Source organism: Pholis gunnellus (genome assembly GCF_910591455.1).
Source record: "Pholis gunnellus genome assembly, chromosome: 17".
NCBI classification, from domain to species: domain Eukaryota; kingdom Metazoa; phylum Chordata; class Actinopteri; order Perciformes; family Pholidae; genus Pholis; species Pholis gunnellus.
The window spans coordinates 1,898,858-1,919,561 of NC_136544.1; positions in this window are offsets into that span (position 1 = coordinate 1,898,858).

A 20,704-nucleotide genomic window follows, 5' to 3' on the forward strand; every position below is an offset into this window, starting at 1 on the left:
GCTTATTGGAATACACATATTTGATTGGCTGAGCACCATCACGTGATATGATTTACAAAGCATGTAATTGGTCGGTGTGTTTCCTGGACCGCTGAACGAGTACCGTAAAGGCTAGAAAAGCTGCGCTGGTTAAAATAGAAGCGTTCCGTCAAAATGTAATAATTCTCGGTTACAGGTCCAGGGTGCAGATACAACAGCGTCTGGGTCCGCCTATTAGTGACCCCTGCTGTACATGGTACAATACTTTTGAACTGGCTTTTATTTGTCTGTGCTGGCCGTGGCAGTTATTTGAATCCTGGCTTTATTTGACAATTCGCAGAAGCTAATTAGACTGCATTAAAGATTAGACTAAATGTATGGCAGATGTTTAGTTCAAACAGACATTTTGAGACAAACAGTCAGCTCAAACAGTGAACAATACATCATCATTTCGTTGAGGAGACAGCTGAAATGTGTTGGCCCTCATGCCGTCATGAATCCATGAGCACTTTCAGTTTAACAACCAATAAATGGATGGCATGGTCAGGGCTGTGTGGCAGCTTTCGTTTCCATTAGTCGACCAACAGAAAAATAATTGACAAGATTCATCATTTAAGTTATTTATCAATCAAACATGCCAAACAATGGCTAGTTCTCATGTTAGGATTATTATAAAATGATATAATCCCTAATCTTTAGTCAGATAATCATTTTAATTACAAAATGAGTATCTTCTTGTTTCAGACTGTCGGTTGGACAAACCCAGACATTTGAAGCCATTATCTCAGTTTATGGACTAAAGTTTGAAATGATTAACAGTGTTTCTAGGTGTTATTATTGTTGATGACAACTGGATCGCTTCAGAGCCGAGCTACTACCAACAACACAATTAGCAACATGGCTACCGCTAGCAGCCTGGCTACTGTCCAAAGCAAGAAACCTCATTTGAACTGGACACCGAGATTTCAGTGCTATGATTAAGAGTAACTTCTGCTAAGAACTAAGAACTGCTTTTATCACTCTCTCTCCTCCTCCAGGCTCTTTGGCTCGGAATTTACAATAAATAAAGGAGTACTGTCTTGGTTCAGACTACCGGCTCTCTGTCCTATTATTTATTACCTCAGAAGTATCAGTGCCTTCCTCTTTCTTTGTGCTGGATATGGAGCAATCATTTACCCCGGAGATCATCCCCAGTGGCAGACAGAACTGCATTGTGAAAAGGCTTATGGGGAACCAGTCTAAACACAGAAGGTGTCCTTATTCTACAGCCATTACATGCAATGAACATTACTTGATAATGATAAGGTAAAGCAAAAAACTTGTCTCTTGACACTTTAATTGAAAAAAAATAAAATAAAATGCAGACAGAAAAAATCCTTGTGCCAGCCTTATTTCACACACCTCATTTGTTTCAGGTCCTACCTGAGCACCTAATGGCTCACAGCCTCTGAAGGCTCCAGGCAGGCTGGGGAGGGGTGTGTGTGTGTACATGTGTGTGTGTGTTGTGGGGGGGGGGGGGGGCTCGGATGGGTTCGCTGAGGCTACAAGTGTGAACCTGCCCTCCATACAAAAGATAAGGAGTCCTGGTATCAGGTAATTGCTGGCAACCTGTCAAACAGTGGGGAAATAATTACGGTGGCAGTGGTGCACTCCGTCTCTGCTCTGTTCCACCTGTGTGTGTGTGTGTGTGTGTGTGTGTGCGCGTGTGTTGTCTACATTTGGTCCCACTCCCTCTGGTCTCACTAATCCTCTCCTCTTACGCAATCGGATAAAGAGAGATGCTCATACTCTCTCTCACACCACGCTAAATAACTCACAGCTATGTCAGAGTTTCTGGGAAAGTGTGTGGGTGCTGGTGTGTGTATGTGATGAGAGCTTACTTTGTGTAGAAGCAGTCTTGCATGTGCACATACTCATGCTTTGTGCTTCTCTACTTTCATTATGCTTCTTTTGTGATTTTCTTTTTCAACAGAGTTCAGCTGGTAAAACATTATTAACATATTTATAATGCACTTCATCTGTGCACGTCATATTGTTGTCACTTCACATACACCAAGACAGTCACCAGTCATGCAAGCCATGATAACATCAGTGCATGGTGACTCACCTGCAACTTTTAACCTTTGTAAACATGGAATATAAAACATTGCTTTCAGAGTATGGACTTTTTATAGGAAGTGGACGTAGTCACCTGGACTTCACTCATTGGTTCGTGGACTACGGTATTGAAGCCTCGAGTTTGGCATTTTGGCCGTTGCCATCTTGGTTTTTGGCTGACAAGGACAACTCCCAGTCTCAACAACGCTATGTAATCAACCTGTCAATCACAAGTTAGCTCCGCCCTAAAGTATAACCTGCTTAAATGTCCCTTTAAGCCCCAATTAATGACAAACATTATAGGTAGTGAATGGACCATAATCATAATCAAACTTCTCATATTTCATCATTTATTAGAGAATTCTGCTGCATGTTAAAAAGTCTGACGTAGCACATAGAATGTTACGATGTTAAGCTGGGATTCTCATTTAATGCCTATTACCCCTATATGTAAATCATTTTGCTGGTTATTCAAACGCCATCCATGAATGCTGAAACTACAGAGAAGTGCTGCTCTCATTCATTCCTCAGCAACTTCAACCCAGCTCATTCACAGTGTTTCCTAGTTTACGATTAACAGGTTTTATGTTCTTTGTGCATAAGAGATGATGAGGTGAAACATTCTTTTAAAAACCAAACAAGACGGGCACAATTACTATGTCATGGAGCCTTTACGTTCCTGTGGCCTTCATGTGACATGTCTGAAAGGAGCTCATGTGTCTTCTTGCTCTGAAGTCTGTAAACACTGGCAAGTAAAGAGCTGCAGTTGTTGCAGCTTTTGGCAAAAGGCCAGAACCCCAGAAGAAGGAAAACATGGAACAACTGGCCTCCAGTTCAGCTGGTCTGAATCACATCGCGTCCAAGAGGAAATCAATGATATGCGCGTGTGTGTGTGTGTGTGTGTGCGCGCACGTGTGTGTGTGTGTGTGTATATGTATGTTTCTGTACGTCCTTACCAGATGCACTTACTACATTAGAAAAGACAAGGGCAAAAGTCATCTTCTATTGATTCCACTAACAAACAGTGGAGGTACAATGCAAATCTTCCTGTGCAGTTTCTGTAAAAGCTTGAAGTCTGAAGTGTTCCACAACATCCCACTGTCCTCCTCAGTTGGTAAACTCCCAAAGTAACATGTCAACTCAACCACTCTCCCGGCAGAGTTCAAATTATTTTGCTTCAGCTCAGTACATTAGCTAGTAAAGTTTTTGTACCTTGACTTGGCCAAAAAGGACTGAATGATTATCTTTAAGATAATTGAAGTATTGAAAACCTTTACTGTCACTTTTGCAGCTCTTTACGTGACTTGTTCAAGAGGAGATGGCGACTGTGGCTCAGTGGTGGAGCAAGGTCGTCCTTCAATCCGAGGGTCGGCGTTTCGATCCCCGGCTCCGCTAGGCCATGTTGACGTGTCCTTGGGCAAGACACTAAACCCCTAACTGCTCCCGTAGGCTGTGCCTGCGGTGTATGAATGGGTATGAATGATTAGTCCTGATGAGCAGGTGACACCTACATGGACTGATAAATGGTGGCCTCTGCCATCACTGTATGAATGAATGGGAGGATGATGAAATGTATCGTTAAAGCACTTTGAGTGATCGTAAGCGATACAAGTACAAGTCCATTTACCATTCAACAGCACACTCACACACTTGCATCGTGCAACTCGTTTTCAGAGGGCAACAATGTAGGATTCAGGACACCATAGATGTCATAGCTTCTACAATTCTTCGTTGTGTAACCGCGGTTATGGCAAAATTGGTTAATATTGGTTAAAAAACACAACAGTCCCACGTACTGTAGGATACACTCCTTTGTTACTTTTTGTAAACTGGTTTTTGTTTTTTGTGAATTTATTATTAATCCCTGATGACTTGCCTTAAGTTTCTCACCAAAACTACTAACTACTACTAATAGAAATTACATTTGAACACATCGTTATAATGTAACTTTACCCAATACTCATTTCTACTTATAAATAGAGAATAGAGCTTAAATATCTAAATAGATATTAGAGATGAAATATGACCAGTTTAACTTCTTAACACTCTCTCACAGCTCTAAGCAGCTCATAATACATCATTTAAACTACTAATGCCAGCCCATAATGCTCTCTGTTGTAGTGGAACAGGTGATCGGTTGGAGAGGAGCAGGAGTTGGTCTCGGGTGCAGTGTAAAAGAAGTGCCTGTTAGTTTTCCCAACAGGATAAAGTCGGTGGAGTTGTGTCATAAGTTCCCAGACAATGAAACTCAAATAAAAAGTCCTTTCAAAGAGATCATCATCATATACTAAATCGGTTAAACTTGGAAAACACACCATATAGCACAAGCAAAACAAGGGACAGCGGGTGGTCATTTTGTCTGGTAGGCACATTTAGTTTTAATTAAACCTATTTTTCGCTAGCTAAAATTAGCCTTCCAATTAATATCACCGTACATGTGAACTACAGTTGCATCTTACTAATCAATCTAGCGCTATCAGTAGCTGCTAACGGTCTGCTAACTCTCCAGCTCCACCCTTTCATCCCAATATGTTAACTTCTGGTTCCAAAAAACAAGATGGTGACATTCAAAATGCCAAACTCAAGGCTATCCATAAACCAATGGCTATCCATAAACTAATGGCTATCCATAAACTAATGGCTATACATAAACCAATGGCTATACATAAACTAATGGCTATCCATAAACTAATGGCTATCCATAAACTAATGGCTATACATAAACCAATGGCTATACATAAACTAATGGCTATCCATAAACTAATGGCTATACATAGACCAATGGCTATACATAAACTAATGGCTATCCATAAACTAATGGCTATCCATAAACTAATGGCTATACATAAACCAATGGCTATACATAAACTAATGGCTATCCATAAACCAATGGCTATCCATAAACTAATGGCTATCCACAAACCAATGGCTATACATAAACTAATGGCTATCCATAAACTAATGGCTATACATAAACCAATGGCTATCCATAAACTAATGGCTATCCATAAACTAATGGCTATCCATAAACTAATGGCTATACATAAACCAATGGCTATCCATAAACTAATGGCTATCCACAAACCAATGGCTATACATAAACTAATGGCTATCCATAAACTAATGGCTATCCATAAACTAATGGCTATACATAAACCAATGGCTATCCACAAGCCAATGGCTATCCACAAACCAATGGCTATACATAAACTAATGGCTATACATAAACTAATGGCTATCCATAAACTAATGGCTATCCATAAACCAATGGCTATACATAAACCAATGGCTATACATAAACTAATGGCTATACATAAACCAATGGCTATACATAAACTAATGGCTATCCACAAACCAATGGCTATACATAAACTAATGGCTATCCATAAACTAATGGCTATACATAAACCAATGGCTATACATAAACTAATGGCTATCCATAAACCAATGGCTATCCATAAACTAATGGCTATCCACAAACCAATGGCTATACATAAACTAATGGCTATCCATAAACTAATGGCTATACATAAACCAATGGCTATCCATAAACTAATGGCTATCCATAAACTAATGGCTATACATAAACCAATGGCTATCCATAAACTAATGGCTATCCATAAACTAATGGCTATCCACAAACCAATGGCTATACATAAACCAATGGCTATACATAAACTAATGGCTATACATAAACTAATGGCTATACATAAACTAATGGCTATACATAAACCAATGGCTATACATAAACCAATGGCTATACATAAACTAATGGCTATCCATAAACCAATGGCTATCCATAAACTAATGGCTATACATAAACCAATGGCTATACATAAACCAATGGCTATACATAAACTAATGGCTATACATAAACTAATGGCTATCCTTAAACCAATGGCTATCCATAAACTAATGGCTATACATAAACCAATGGCTATACATAAACTAATGGCTATACATAAACCAATGGCTATACATAAACCAATGGCTATACATAAACCAATGGCTATACATAAACTAATGGCTATACATAAACCAATGGCTATCCATAAACTAATGGCTATACATAAACCAATGGCTATCCACAAGCCAATGGCTATCCACAAACCAATGGCTATACATAAACTAATGGCTATACATAAACTAATGGCTATCCATAAACTAATGGCTATCCATAAACCAATGGCTATACATAAACTAATGGCTATACATAAACTAATGGCTATACATAAACTAATGGCTATCCATAAACTAATGGCTATCCACAAACCAATGGCTATACATAAACCAATGGCTATACATAAACTAATGGCTATACATAAACCAATGGCTATCCATAAACTAATGGCTATACATAAACCAATGGCTATCCACAAGCCAATGGCTATCCACAAACCAATGGCTATACATAAACTAATGGCTATACATAAACTAATGGCTATCCATAAACTAATGTCTATCCATAAACCAATGGCTATCCACAAGCCAATGGCTATCCACAAACCAATGGCTATACATAAACTAATGGCTATACATAAACTAATGGCTATACATAAACTAATGGCTATACATAAACCAATGGTTGACATTATGATGACTACGTCCACTTTTACATACATATGCTGGCAGCAGAGCAGCGCCACCAGGTGTAGGAAATATTGTTGGTTACAGGCCACTAAAAAAACGAAATATTAAATAAACAGTTAGATAATAAAACATGATGGTATGTTTTAGTATGGGTGGGGCGGACAACTAAGGAAAGTATCCCCTCCATCCTTTACAAAGCAAACCCCTGTGCTGATTAACCAGCTACAGGCCAGTGAGATGGGTTGATTTGGGAACTTGTAAGCACTGGGAGCACTGGAGGCTGTCCTGTGGACACACAATGAGGGGATGCTGAGTCTGGGCATGTCCAACCCCCCCATGTCTGCACATTCCACACAGGTAGAATCTCTCTGACAGACCATGTGCATTGGCATGTGTGAACACACACATGCAAACCCACAAAGAGTTATGTTAAGTAAAATGCATATTCCAACCAACCGCAACCACAACACCGTGCAAACACACACCTATACACACAGACAAACACATTAACAACTTCCACTTACTAAAAGCACATCTGGAAGATACATTCCAAACAGCCACTTGCAATGTCTTAACACTGAAAATCACACAGTGCCTGAGGACTCAAACACACACACGCTGCTACCATTTGCCTCATAAGCACCTGTTGCCTGAAAAATATTAGAAGCTGGAGTCTATTAAAGGGACAGTGCGTCCCAAGTTTTACTGACAGTGCTTCATACCTTTTTAACGAGAGAGAGGAAAGAACAGCACGGCGGTTACAGGCAGATGTAGTGCATGACAGTACGACCAGTATTTGTTTATTTTAATCTGATGCATTCACGGTAAATTAAGGTTGTATTTTGCATGACTGGGCCTTTTATATAGGTGTATGGTAGCTTATTCTACAGTCAGGAGTAAATTGAATATTAAAAAAAACATTTTAAACATCATGTTTAAAGCGAAGGCTTTAATTACAATAGGGTTTGCTTGGCCACACAAAATTATACAACATATTAAGAAATCAGAATGCATGAAACAGTTGCAGAATGTTAACAATAATTATTGTGCAAACTGGAACGTAGTAAAAAACAAGCACTTAATTAATTACTTAACTAACAATTAATTAATTAATATGCCAAAAATGCAATTAAATGTGGCTTTGTTGGCATGAAAGTAAAAAAATAAATGTCGCCAAATTATTACAATTAAACATGAATATTAACAAAACATTCATTCAAAACTGAATATTTTTAAATCGTTGTATAAGCGTTATATGTATAAAAGAAAAGTGGGTGACTGTACGTCGGTGTTGTTGGTATAATGTCAGGAGAGCAGTTTGGCTGAATTATTATCGACCCGGCAAGATCAATGTTACCTTGAATCCAGTGCTTTAATCATCGCTCTGATGTCCTCCTCGAATGTCTCTAGCAGGACCAGCTCCTTCAAAGGTGGATTATTGTTGCGTTCGTAATGTCGCTCCACCGCTGCAGTGCCTCAGGCAAATGTCTGACCTTTGACTTTGCTGTTTCACTGGTGCTACTGACGGCCTCGAACCCGACGACCGTAATAACACTCTTCGTCTTCCAACATGTTTTGTGCCGAGGGGAAGGACGTTGCTAGTGTTAGCACCACTGGCAACAACAGTGGCTACGTTGGATTTGTTTAAAACCCAAAAATGTATGAATGTGCCGTGTCGACAGAGCCTCTCCCAGCTGTTCAGACTGCTATGCAACAAGCTGTCAGCTATAATATTACCCAGAATGCCGTTTGGCGGTGTCATTTTGTAATTATACACTCATTAGGTTTACAAATTGTTTATGTGTCACAAATTGATGTGTGCCATAGTGTATGCTTTTACAGAGAGTTACTTGTGGGTTATTAATTGTTGTGTTACAACGTTCTAACCACGAGTGGGAAGGGAACACAGTTGATAGGGTCTCTTCTCAATGTGCTCATTGGCTTCTTGGCCATAAGGCTCTTCACAACCATTATTCAGGATGGCATTATATGAAAATGAATATCGTATGGTAAATTATAACCAGTATACTATAGGAAACACTTACTTTACACTTGGCGATTGTAATACTGGAGACCCAAGAATGCACAGTGTCAAAAATGGTGCCATTTGGACACGTGACAAATTTGCTGAAGTTCACTTGGGCTGCAATCAAACTCTTCTTCATTTCCCGAGTGAGTAATGAGCATTTTCTCGACAACACTGTCAGCAGCACTGCCACCAAGCAACGTTGCAAGCGGCAATACCCGAGCCGAGCAATCGTCCCGTTCCAAATGGGCATGCGCTCCGAACTGGTACAGTACTAGTTAGTTCAAATAACATTTTAGTCTGTTAATTATTGTTAGTTTTGCTGTGTTTTCGTAACTAGTATAGTCTTGTTTGTCAGGAATTGTTGTTTGAGCGTTTTATATACCAGACTGTAATGGTTCACATACACAGTGACCACAGCACTCACTCTGCTCAGCAGTTAGTGGTGAAATGGACCACTGCTGATCTCTGATCCGTACGGACCCCCTCACGGTAAACGATGATTTCATGGTTTGTTCCACCGGTATCGTTGCAGCTTTTTGTCTAATTTTCCACGTAGTTGTGGTTAAATTTAATCTAGAAATCTTGTTTTTTTCTTCCAACAACCAGTCAACCGGTTAAAAGATGCTGCGTTTCACTGCAAGAGTACAAGCAGCTACATAAACCTGTACAGATGAGATGTTTTGGGGCGGCGAAGGACACTTTTTAACCAATTAGCACCATAACTGGTGCAGCCTGTTCTCACTCACTGTTCATGCTTATAAATCTACAAAAAGTAGTGCACTTTAATGAGTAAATAACCCCCATCATTGGGAGCCAGGAAGTGCAGGGCTGCCTCTAAGAAAGTCAGGTGATGTCGTAAGGAGAGCGACAAAGTCTGCGGAGGGCGGAGGTCAGGGAGAACGGACAGGACTTTCACCCAGGACACCACTGTTCGTGTTCCATTTAAAACCAAAAGTCAAAAGGTTTTACTTAATTATAATACGTAATTTATGTACTTAGCTGCACCTATGTGTGTTACATAACAGTTATTTTAGAAAACAAACACTTATTTCTACCCAAACCAAGATCTTTTCCAAAACCCAACAAAGCACTTTTGTTGCATAAGTCGCTAGTGTAGCTGGACGTATGTATGCAGGTGAATGTGAGAAAATCTAAAAATAACTTTTTGCAAGACATACAAACAATTGTATGAGGATACGTAGACTGGTGTGCATGTATTCAACTCACATCGGAGACGGCAGCCATTTTTCATAAGAACCAGATATATTTGGTAAATATTTGAAAGAAATTAGTCTGCACATGAAATTAAATCACCTAGGAATAGAGGTGTGCTAAGTGAAAATAACAAACTGAGCATGAGTCTAAACTCATGACTGAATTTAGACCTTTCTGATTTTTTTCTCCATACTTTCTCTGCAGTAATGGTTTTGGCTCTGCTCTCTCTGTGGTTCATTAGAACGGATCCAGTGTCTTAACGGCCTGACAACTCCAGACATGTCTGAGTACAGAAAGCCTGCACTGATGTCATGCCAAATTCTGATCTAATATGGAAGAAGGGCTTGGCTACAAGGAAAGTCAAGTACTACCTGTGTGTGTGTGTGTGTGTGTGTGTGTGTGTGTGTGTGTGTGTGTGTGTGTGTGTGTGTGTGTGTGTGTGTGTGTGTGTGTGTGTGTGTGTGTGTGTGTGTGTGTGTGTGATCATGGGCTCAGGACAGAGTGGGATTTAGGCTAATTGGGTGGAAACACTTGTTAGTGAGATCTGTGGTGGAAAATTATTTTACCCGCTGTTGAGTCTTTTTAAACTGAAATGAAGAATATCGTCAAACAGAATTTGTCTTTTAAAAGTATTTACTCTCTGGCCAGAGAAGAGGCACAGTTACACAGAGTCACTCAGTCTGTAGAAGTGTGCACTACAGAGTAAAATTCATACAGAGTTATAAAGAGAGTGATCAAGGGTGGGGGCCTGTGTACTGGAACATCCTGTTTGAGGCCGTGCTGGCCGGTGTAGTTAAAGTAGGTGCTTTATCTGTGTAACAGACACACAGATGCATACGTTGCATCCTTAAGGCATAGAACATGTGAATACACAATAGGTACTTGTTGTTCAACACGAAGAAGAAGAGGATATGGGTGCAGGCAGTCAGCTGCTGCATGGATCACAAGTTACATGATGCAAGCTTATGATAGACTGTTTCACAACAAGTATATAAAACAGTTCAACTTATAAGAATATAAGATATTCATAAGAATATCAAATTTCCATTATACAAACAGCAAGATACAGTAATGTCTCAGCCACACACACCCACACACACGTCGTCATTATGGCAGTTCTTCAGCGTGAGTGAAGACATAAAGTTCACAATTTGTCACAACTGCCAAGTCCAAAATAAGCCGTGGACGAACATTTACAACTACTAAGTTAGTCAGACACTTACTGTAATTCATTCCCATCAGGCTCACAGTGATTGACTCGTCTGTCCACAGCGCAGTCTCTCTCCCTATCACAGTCCTCTGTATAACTGAGCTAACAGCTAATGTTGGATAATGGATATATAATGGATACAATTTGGAACCGTTAACGATTAACACTGACTTGGGGAAGACTGAAATAATTTTTTGGGATGTTTAGTGGGGGTGGTAAAAAAGTTAGTCTGAAGCCTTGCTGTCAATTATAGTTCTTTGAAAGAAAATCTCAATCGGCTGGTCAGAATAAAAAAAAAAATCGGATTCAGCCAAATCAGTGCATCTCCATATGTAATTGATTTTGTATTTATGACAAATATTGTCTCCAGAAATCTCACACCAATTGTTGTTTCCAATTGGAGTGTGTGCTCCACTGCGTTAAAGCAGGTTGGAATGTACCACTTTTCATGAGCAAAGACAACGTGCTGTTAGTGTGTGTGTGGTCACTGGGTCAGTAAGTCATGGGACCCTTCTGATCTCTGCAGGGTCTGCGCCCTGCTGGACTGCAGTACCAGGATGTGACAGGGCTGGGAGGGGCAGCTCTTAGCCCCCCTGACCTCCTCTAATCTCCCATGTCACCCAAAGGCCCCAACGCCCTCCTGACTCTCCCTCCAATCTAGTACACACCTTCCACTGCCTTCTCTCATGCTGCTGATTCACACAAGGTTTGTCCTCACCTCTAAAGATGTAATCCCAAATTGACTCCAGACTTTAGAAGATAAACCTTTACACACAAATACCAGAGTGTTAATTCCAGGATTGGGCTACTCAAAATGCCTTCATTTAGCAAGTCAGTGGTTCTAGGACCTGATTGTATGTCCATGTTTTCAACACAGTAAATATCTGAATGTCAATGAATAGAGGAGATCGTCACATTGGCCACACCACGTAGCTTTGTATCAATTGATGTGTGTAGCTAGAGATGGGAATTGATACAATTTTATCGATACCGATTCCATTATCTATTCCTCTTATTGATACAATTCTTTTTCGATTCCTGATAGAGTGTTGGGTGAAATAGAATACATCCAGGAACCGTGATGAAAATTCATTTAAACTGTCCCAAAGTTAGTGTGAAACATAAGGAATTCTAAATGTTATCCTTTTACTTTGTAATCGTCATCTATAATGGTTATTTGCATTAGAAATGACTCGAATGAATAGTATCTAAATATTTAACTTCATTTTAAACCCAAAATGTTAGGTCATCGTGCATGTGCTGTAGAGCATCGATAAGTAGAATCGCTATTTACGGCGACAACAAAGAACTGGTTCTCGATTCCTATCCTTAAGTGGAGCACATGCGACACATAGCGTTCATACGGAAGAAGTCCAGGCATAGCAGCTGATGAGGGAGTGTGCGTGATAAAGTGCTGTTTCTGGAGAGTTGACGCACGTTGATGATTGGAATGTTAATGTGTGTCAAGATGCCTAAATTCTTAGAATATGAGGCTACTCATTTCAATAACGCAGGTAGCAGGGATCAGTGCTGGAGGCTGACGGCGGTGACGATAGAAGATTTAGCAGATAATGCTAACTTGTGAATAACAAATCCATGTTTAAGTTGGCTAGTTACTGTTAGCTGTTGGCCGGTTGGCAGCACACTCCTTCTGGGTTAAATAACAGAGCTAACAGCTAACGTACAGAGGTTGCTTTGAGTTATCTCATGAAGTGTAAAAGCTCTATTCAGCAAAAAGGAGTATTGGGTGATGGTCAATCATAAGATTATGTGTTGAAATATGTAAAATTTCACTTTTGGTGAGAAACTTGAGGCGGATCATCAGGGATTAATAATAAATTCAGAAAGAAATTGTTTGCGAAAGGCCATAAGGAGTATATGTTGATATGTATTGTTTGGCTTTTGCATATTACCGTGGTATCAAATTGGGTTTCGAGAATCCTGGAAACTGACATGTATTTGGTTTTCGGTATCGACTAATTTCTGGTATCGTGACCTTCCTAAATGTGAGGTCCGTGACATCACTTACCACCTTCCCATGAAGTCAAAGTTTCACTCGTGAAACTGTCGGTGTAAGTAAAAATATTTCCCAGCTCCAGGTGAACATCAAAAATAGACTGCCTTTTATCTTTTTGTGAACAGATAAACAGCTGGATTGGATCGGACCGTAGAAGAGGTGTACCTGATAAAATGCACACTGAGTGAATAAATCTAGACAAATACTGTTTATCAGCAAAGCATTGAGCAGAGTCTGACAAACTATTGCACTGTGATCTGCCGACTCGTCATTTACATGTTGAGAGGCAATCAAAATGCTCCCAATCTGGTATCTTGCACCTTTAAGTCAGCAATTTACCCGCAGTAAGAGTCACCATATCTTATCATTAATAAAAGTCAAGGCTCTGACTCACGACATTTACTGAAGTGGTTTTGTTCCGTTCCTCAAACAGAACATTTATGTTGGACGATTCTGCAATACCCTGAAAGTTTTGAATGCCAGCATTATGTCATGGTTCACGCTAAATGGAATGAATCTTCTCTTCAGAGTTGTGTTCCTTAAAACTCAAGCCTTTAGATGGTGGCTCCCATCCATCTGATTCAAACACAAGTGGGCGCTGGAGATGAGGCACCATCTTTCACCCAGCATTCCACAGCTGGCTGGCCAGCCCAGCGTCAACAATTGCTCCACTGTTAAAATCAAATTTAGATCGGTCACATGTGATGATCTTCTTCCCCGGGGGGCTCTGGGCTCAAACCCAGCTGCTGGACGAACCGGGTTCACTGCCAGAGGGTAACTCTGGGAAGTAACACAGGTCAGATAGAAAACTTTGACTCCCTGTAATTGTAGAGGACGGAGTGAAGTGTGTCTCTGGCACAGAATTTCCAAGTTATCCAAGCTGACCCCAAGCCCCCCCATTTCTTTTTTTCCTTTACGAGTAAAGGTACCGACTGTCCTTTGGCTGGTTTTAGTGTCAAATAGACAACAGTTGCAGCTGTAGTTGAAAATGCAGCAACAGTGGCGGTCTTTGGCCAAAGGCTACACTAATTTGTTTAGAGGCACAGATCAACACCTGTCTAAACAGAAGAATGTGGAAAGTAAGACAGAATGAATGCAGAGGGGGGCCGCTTTTGTTGTACTGTCCCTGCAGGGTCCCGGGACATGATGGATCACCATGAGGAAGAACCAAGTCGGTTCATTACTCCTTCACCGTCCTCACTCTGAAGATATTCATAGTTATTAAAGCTATTCTTCTTTCATGTTTTCTCAATCATTGCCTGATTTATAGTGTTTCAAATAGTTCTAGAAAAATATCATGAACATGGCTAGAAGGGTTGTGTCTGTCATGAGTGATGACAGAGTCAGAGCCGGTAAGCTCAAGTATGACAACTATGCTTGTGAAAGATTGATCACATGACAATCAGATCATCTGTCTTGTATTTTCTCTGTCCACGCTGTAATGTGAGACCAGGTCTTCATGGTATTCACTTTGAAAATTATTTTCAAAGAGCCGTGTCTGGTTGGTCGAAGAATATTAAGGCTGGGCGTGTGGACGAATATTGGCTGCAGGCGATTACTGAATGGAGTATGAAACTAATGGAACCTCCACAGCAGAGCCGTGGGGTTCTGCTCCGCACTTTATAAGAACAGCTGTTAGCTGTCAATGTTACTGACATTACTAACTCTCCTGTCGAGTACAACACGGATTTGTTCACAACGTTACTTTAGCATTATAAGACCAGCAAAAAACATTAAGGCCGCAGATTTGTACTTAATCAAGGCCGAGAAAAACGTTTGTTGACACTCTGATAGTTAAACTGTGTAAATAATCTGGGTTCACATGACTCTGGTCATTTTTAATCCAAAATGCTCCCTCGCTGCCCACTTAAGGCACTTTTTTCAGCAGATATAAGGCAAGAGTGTTGGTTTCCTCTGACATTTTTACAGTTCTTACACACACACACACACAAATCAAACCAGAACAAACGTATGACGTGAGATTTCACAGCACACACAAACAACGTGTCTCAGGGACCTCATTGTCACAGGACACCATTGATATTGTAGCTTCTTCAATTCTTACGGTTATGAAACTGTGATTTATAGAATCTCAGTTATAGTGAAGATTGGTTAATCCAGACATCCTTACTTGTACATTTTGAAGAGTCACAATGTGTTGTAAAGAAGTGGCAGTCGAGCTTCAAGCTTTGTTTATACTCCTTCTTGGCACCGTAGTGTGAGCTCCGAGCATGAACGGAGGTATTATTTTTCTCCAAAAGAGATATAAAACAAAATGAAATGTAAAGCATCAAAAAGACCACGAGTGTAACCCAGAGATATGCCCATAGACTGTAGGTGTAAACGGCATGAAGCCATAAAGCAACCTCCACAATGACGAGGAGGAGTTGTAATTATCTGTAAACTCATATCTCATATTCATGGCCTACTGTATGGCCTTTGTACAAGACCTCATGTATTAAAAGCTTTATAAGGTAACAAAGGTTGATATTCTGTAAACAATTTCATTTGGCTGCAAAATATAAACTCATATAAAGATTTTTAAGACCTCCTGTTTCTAAAACTTCTAAAAACAAATTGGCCTTCTTTGTAATCTCTAGACATGGAAATAAAGCTTTTATCAGTGAACTAGTTGTGACAGTCACGTGATCGTTACAACAATTCAGAAGTGCACAACCAAGCACCACTTTCGGACCCTTCGCACACGACGTGCAGGCCGTGATTACGTCATTTTCTGGCGCTCGCACCGGCTTCACTACGGTATAAACTACACTTACTGTTACGGCTGCGGTGACACATGAGAACAGCTGGAGAAGAGTAGAGAAGGGGGTTGGTGATACACCAACAGACGCCACAGCAAAACAACTGTGTCCGAGTCTCAACCCACCATCTCGTAGCAGTAGGACAAACTACCCTTGGCGTTGATTGGCTCATTGTTCTTCCCCCGCTGCGCTGATAGGCTGATTACTTTTTAATGGAGAAACCGCTATTTCATGTCACGATGTCAGACGAATCAGTGCACTCAGTGGAGTGGACTGATTCAAAGGTCTGGATTCACTTTTATCCAAAACGCCCCAAAGAAATGTGACCTGCTGACTCAGTAGAGTTTTAAAAGACAACTCATAACACATTGTTTTCATATTGCCTATGATTAGCAGTTGTCTGTTTTATGATTTGATGACGTTTTGTAATTTTTGGATAAATGAAACACTATTTCTTCCCCCTTCCTCCCCGTGTATGTATATGCTTTTTAAAGCTGTGTTTTTGTTGCTGAATTGTAAAGAACTTCGTGCTTCATTTTATGCATTAAAGTGGCTTTATAAATAACAGTCATTCATTCAAATCACTGTTGAAATGTTGAATGTGTTTCATGATTGTTAAAGTTTGGTTAAGTTTAAGGAGAGATTGCAGTTGGGGTTAAATTAACATATAAAGTTACTTTGTTAAAGGGTAACTTTGTTACTATTCAACCTGGACTCTATCTCCTCATGTTTTTGTGTGTAAGTGACTGATGAGGACATCCCTTCATGGACCAGGTCCAGCATTGAGGGAGTGACGGAGAAGTAGAAGCTTTTTCTCGACCCGTTCACTTGTTGCCAGGAGACAACGGTGGAAACGTGAGAGAGGAGGTGTCGTCACAGGTTGTTGTGTTGGAGTACATGAAGTGCAGCTTATTGTTATCTAAAAGATGTTCATGTCATGGCTGAATATTTAGCCGATTTCAGAACGAGACGGAATAAAAAGCCTTTGTCGTCATGGTTATAATAATAAACATGGGTTCAAGGTTTAGGAGCCATGTCACAGTTCAGAGCTGTTTGCTGTCAGGTGGACGTGTGGAATGACCAGCAGTCAGCTGGGATTTGGGGAACCTGCTCGTACACTGTCGATGGTCCTGCTCACCACAATCTTTATCATGAATGATTTCTTTATGTTATGTGTGTGTTGATTGTTTTAACTATAAAATATTCATTTTGGCATTGGCTTCAAGAATCCCGTATCAGTTGCTGTAAATCATTTTTTCCTGAGCCTCGTTGATGAGACAGATGGACCCTTTTACAATTTACAAACAGTGATGACATATGGAAGTGTGCGCATGGAGTTTGGCAACAGAAGTACAGCTGAGTGTGATAGCTTGTCAAGCTATGTAAGGCTATTAAATACCAAAGATGGCCAATGCAACCTCAACAAACTGGCTTTCCAGACCTGTGTACTATTAGTGAGTGGCCCAACACACAGGTGAGAGATGCTACGAGCTACAAGTCACTAGTGTTCACGTACAGAACGTCAAACACCATTAAATAGACTCTGAGTTTTGAGTTCATTGAGCTTTATAATGAACAGGTAATACAAAGGTTAGAGGGTCTATAGGCCAGTCTTCCTGGTGCCTCTTTTGTTCATAAACTCATTCACTTATCTGCTTCTGTTTTTGGGTAAATTCTTGTCTGTTTATTTTCTCGAATATTTTACCTTTTTATAGAAGTACATTACTAGAATGTTAAATATAAACTTTTATGAGAATGATAAAAAATAAATGTGTGCATTCAGCCAAGTCAGAAAAGAGCAGGAATCGTACAGAGACGAATATAGCTCAATTTACTCTGTCTGTCTGTCTGTCTGTCTGTCTGTCTGTCTGTCTGTCTGTCTCTCTCTGTCTGTCTGTCTGTCTGTCTCTCTCTCTGTCTGTCTCTCTCTCTCTCTCTGTCTGTCTGTCTGTCTGTCTGTCTCTCTCTCTGTCTGTCTGTCTGTCTGTCTCTCTGAGTGTGAGTGTGAGAGAGAGAGGCTTTGCCTACACTATGTTATTAGTGCTGCTCTCTTACCTGCCCAGGCCCTTTTCCATCTGACTGCAGTAATTATACTGGAAGTCTCACTCAAACGCACACAGAACCAAACATTATCAAGTGATCTCGTGCTATGAAAAATACATCAAATATCTTCAACCAGTTCTTCTCTGATCACAATACCAGATTGATGTGAGCCCATATCACACTCGTGCTACTGATTACCAATCCAGCTACATTAATGATTGTTCAATAAAATGACAGTTATAGTGAAAAATGTCCCGAGGTGACGTGTACAAACGAGCAATCACAGCCCGGACCCTCCGGATACTGGATATCCACACATATTCTTTGTGTGCTGATCAACTACAATATAAACGGCTCTGGTATTAACGAAAAGCAATACAAAGAACATGCTTTGTATTGCTTTCTAAAAGAAGTGTACAGTGTCTTTGCTCACCTGTCAACAAAGTGTCCGTTTCATTTTGAGGACTATACTCTCGCTCCAGGCTGCGGTATCCAGCCCGGAGCTGCAGCCACCCATTCGGGTTTATTAGTGTTCACCAGTTAAGTCATTCAACAGAACAGCCTACATACCTTCAAAATCGGATAAAATCCCTTCGAGGTGGTCGTTGACGGAAAGTTCCGACATCCTGTCCGAGTGCAGAAGCTCCGTGACGCCGCTCTGAGCCGCAGGAGAAAAGAAGCCGAACTCTGAAGAACACGGATTCCCTGTCGAAGAGAAGGACGCTCGTGCGCGCTGGTTGCGTGAAGGCAGGGACCGATGAGCTGAGCTGCTGCGCCCCTGCTGTTCTCTCCGTGTGCCGAGTGTCCTCGCTGTCCACTCTGGGAGGGTCTGCGTGTCGGTGGCCCAGCCCCCGCCCCGCAGCCTGGACTCGGGGGCACGGGGGGCGGAGGACGGAAGGCGGGTGGGCGGAGCCGCATGCAACACCTGGAAAGAAATGCTCTCTCGTCTCTGCTGTCTGTCCTCCCCTCCTGCCAAAGGCATCAGATGGAGCGAGACGTTTCTGTAGACTATTCTACAGTGCTACTCCCCCTACTCATTGATCAGCCTTTTCATTTAGGATGCTCCACACTGTAAAAAGTCACACAGGAACTGAGTGAAAATAACAAATCTTCTATCAATAACCCCGTAACTGCTTATGCTTTTCAGGCTCGCTGGGGTCTGAAGCCGATCCCAGCTGACATTGGGCGAAGACGGAGGTCACCTGGACAGGTCGCCAGACTGTCACAGGGCTGACAGAGAGGTCACACTCACATTCACCTACAGGCAATTTAGGCTACGTCCACACTAATACGTTTTCGTTTCAAAATTTTAAACGAAAGCGATCTCTGTCTACACGACGTTTCAGCACCGTATTCTAAATGATCTCCGTCCATTCTAGCAGGCCTGGAAACGAATATCACGTGCACTGTAGGGCTGTTCCACATCCAATACATTTCAGCAAACATCCCAGTATGATTTAATGCAAACATATCAAGGTATCAAACAGGTACTTTGCAGTTATTATTACATTTATTCCAACACAAAAAAAATCAGTAGATAACACTTTGACAAACACGTCAGGACATCTTACTCCTGTCACCCTCACAGGTAATTCAGTATAATATAATAATATATATATCATATAATAATATTCAGTATAATATAATACTATATAATAATAACAAAAAACTTTTAATCTGAAGTGAAATTTGCAAGGTAAATGTCCTGAGCTCTGATGTTAAAACTAAACATCCCACTCAAATCAAGGATATTTTCTTGTTAGTATTACTGTATCATTTAAGGTAATATTTTCCCACAATGCAATGTAAATCTTCAGTAACATATACAGTACCCAGCTTATACAGTAAAAAACTAATACAGAAGAGAATACAGCACTAATACACATTAAATATGTGCAGCATACAAATAAACGGTTTGTGATTCTGATTCTTTAGTGACATGTTGCTGTAGTTCAACCTCTTTCAACAACTAGACTCAAAGCAGCTTTCCAGCACATCTGGGGGGAGTCGGAGTTGGTTTGCATTCAGTTAGCCTACTAAATCTCAACTGAAGGCGACACACACACAAACACACACACACACACACACACACACACACCAGCCTCTGTGCAGATCATGAAAAGCCACTGTGGCATTAATCCTCCCTGGTTCAGACTCACAGGGTTAATGAGAGCCCCCCGACCCCCCACAGTGTGAATTTTGTGGTGGCTGTGGGAATTTAGTCACATGGGCTTGACTTTTCTCTCTCTCTCTCTCTCTCTCTCTCTCTGAGGCTGCTTATCACCCTGCTTCTTGATATGCTTGATAGTTCCAGACGGTGCATATGTGTGTGTAAACATGTGTGAGTGTGACTACAACCGTGTGTGCATGTGTGGGTTTGCTCGTGCTACGACTCGCCTGAAGGAATCTTCTTGTACAGTGCTTGATATCGGTGGTGATTTGTCAGGGCCAAAGAATTCAGGCACCACAGACCAGAGCAATTAAGATAGAAAGGTTCATAGACATGTGGGAATATGATACATGAAGCATGTCATTAGCTTTAGGGAACCTGGGTATAATTCTTTCTATCTTGCCTATTGAATATGATAACACTTTATATTTAGAACATGATTATACAGTGAGGGGCGAACGGGAGAACTTATTTGGACGTGTGTTCTAGGCTACAAACAATACACGACAGAATAATGCACGACAGAATAAGGCACGTCATGCTAAGAAAAGGCCACACACCTCTTTCCCAGCAGGCACTTACCTATATGCAC